Source organism: Phoenix dactylifera, chromosome 5, assembly GCF_051530095.1.
Source record: "Phoenix dactylifera cultivar Ajwa chromosome 5, Ajwa_hap1_PhDact_Kaust_v1.1, whole genome shotgun sequence".
In the NCBI taxonomy this organism is placed as follows: domain Eukaryota; kingdom Viridiplantae; phylum Streptophyta; class Magnoliopsida; order Arecales; family Arecaceae; genus Phoenix; species Phoenix dactylifera.
In genome coordinates, this window is record NC_143194.1 from 20,915,406 (window position 1) to 20,918,243 (window position 2,838).

The following is a 2,838-nucleotide window of genomic DNA, read 5'->3' on the forward strand; positions in this document are numbered from 1 at the left end:
CTAGACTCTAGACTCGTCGTAGGAGTGGAGTTGAGGACTGCCTAGGCCCGCATTAGCTATGCTCGATGTATCCTAAGAGATGACACCATCTTGGTTGGGGGGAACTCTGATATGGTAATTAATTTGATCCAATGACAAGTTAGAAAGATTGGTACGCACTCTATGCTTCAAGATGTGTGGTATTGGGCGAGAGGATGCATCTTTCTTGGGGCCATCGATCACCCCAATGCCTGCTGCATGACGTGATTTAGAAGGCTTTGTACGTGGATGTCACGAGGCATCTCTGACACCGTCTGGAATATCCACGTGCTCCCTCTCTCCCCACTCCCCGCTGTCACATTGACTCAAAGCAATCCTTCAACTTAAAATGCAAGACGTGTCAGCTGCTGACGCACTACACTGACCTCCATTTTAGCGTGATTCGTCGCGGTATCACGGACGATAAATCGGCCATACCGCCCGATTTTTTCCAATTATTGGCGGACTTCCTTTCGGAGAGTCATTCATCGATCTAACGGCCCCGATCAAACCTGACAACCCACCCACGGCACGCCTTCCATTTCGGCGTACTTTCCGCCGCTGCTGATGTAATCGTACGGTCTGGATCTACCGATAAATGCCACAGAACGACTCGGAGATCGTACGGTAGAGGATGTCGAGGGCCGTGGATCCTCTTCCCACTAGTGCGATGTCACCCTGGCGTCTGGGCGCATCACGAGTCTATGCTCAGTGGGATCCAGCCCTGCACGTGGAATGAGTAATGACGCTTGGATTAGCATTAAGAAGTTCTTAGTTTAAAGTTAACTAATTAGCTAATAGTAAAGTATATTAGAATGGCAGTAATGATAAGATGGTGGGGTTTGGTCGAGAAGACGTATCATTTCACGTTGTCCTCCTCGACAACTTGTTTAATTAATTTCTCTGCCTGGATTAAACAAAGATAATAGTGTTAATTAAGATATTATCGAACGAAATTTATGATAGGTTTGCACAGTTTGCACACTGTGTCCATTAAGGGCACTGATATGCAACATGTTAAGGATAACATTGCTATGAAAAGGTCATAGTGTAGCTACATATGTTGCATTTGTTTGGATGAATGCTAGATATGTGACATGACCTGATCTAAGTTACTGTGGTGTTACTCAAATTCCTTATTTTTATTCTGAATATAGATATAAAAAATTCTCAGACCTCCAACAAACATGCAATGCGTCAATTCTTGCTTGTAAGCTAGTGCAATTTTTTCCCCCTTCAATTTCTCAAATTTTTGTACTGTTGCATTTAAGTGGAAGGCGATCAAGATGCTTCTTGATTGAGTATAAGTGAAGCAAGCAAAACTATTTCACCTAAAACAAGGGGTTACTTTACTCAGCTTGGCAGGGATCATGGGTTAGGTGATTTGTCTATTAGTCATCATGTCTACCAAGGCAAGTTTTCTATTCAAACAACAATAATAAACCTGCAGCCAATTGGGCTGAGCATAGACATATGTACTTTAACATAGTTGGCCTCCAATTGTACCTACAACTATCACTAAATTTAAGATTGATTAGAAAATTGTGAAGAAGGATTTGTACTGGCAAATTTCAAAATAAATGAAAATCCTTCACCAGTTTTAAAAGACATCTTTGTACCTAGCTATGTGTTGTCTAAAATCAACAATTTTCAAAAATAACTAGAATAGGCATAAATAATACTGTAGCTTTCCTTCTTTTTTTTCTAAAGTGCAAAAGCGTGGCTTTCAATTTAAAATAACTATAACTAGGCATGATTTACTCTTCATTGTCCAAAAATAGATACACATAACATGATATATATTCCCTGCAATTTCTTTCATGAAATACTATAAGCATGTTCATACCGGCAAGGAAAAAGGTATGCAAAACTTGCCATTTTCTCCAAAACCCAAAAATCTAATTTTCTAATTAAACATAAACTTCCAACCTAAGGATAATCTAATACTTGTAAACCAATCTCCATTTAAATTTCTAAACTTTTAAAAGATGCAAAATAAGACATGCACCATAACTTATAGAATACCCTAATGAAATTTCATATCTGGTTGAAACTTCAAGAGCGACTCTTATTTTCTTATATCATATACGACACAAAATTTAAAAATGATTTCAAGCATAATTTCTTTTTCGTTCTTCTAATAAAGAAGACTGATCAAATGATTCTATATTTTTGTGGTACTTTTTCATACTTTATTTACTCATTACCATATTTTCCAAGAGGGTAAATACTTGTTAGAAACATGCAATAGTTGATTTGATATATTTTTTTTATCAACATGATATCAATTATACCTACCAAATTAATATGAATAACCTAGCATATATTTTTTTTCCACCTAGGCTATGTTTGGAAGGTGATTAAAGGGTAGAAAATATATAGTTATCAAACTAGTCAGCCAAACATGATTTACAAGTGGCGAATAAACTTAGCTAGATTATTTTTTTTAGAAGAGAGTAAAATGACTTCAACCATCTAAACCACTCCCCCTCTCTCATATTTGCTACTTTTTCACCTTTTCTATAATTTTATCCCAAACAAGGCATAAGTTATCAGCTGGATAGGGGAAAATATCAATAGTTAAAATAATTAAAGGGATGGTTTGTTATTTGGCATCCAAATGCAATTTTAGGATCTTCATAAGTTTGTGCAATAAAATGAGCTGGAAAGGCATTCCCTCAATTCTACACACTAGCTATTCATCCAACAGGACAAGTTTCCCCCTCAAGGGCGTGATTTCCAACAAAATGGGGGTGACAATAAAGCCATTCAAGTCATCTCAGCTACAACCTCTCCAGCGGCCTAGCGGGTAATTGACCC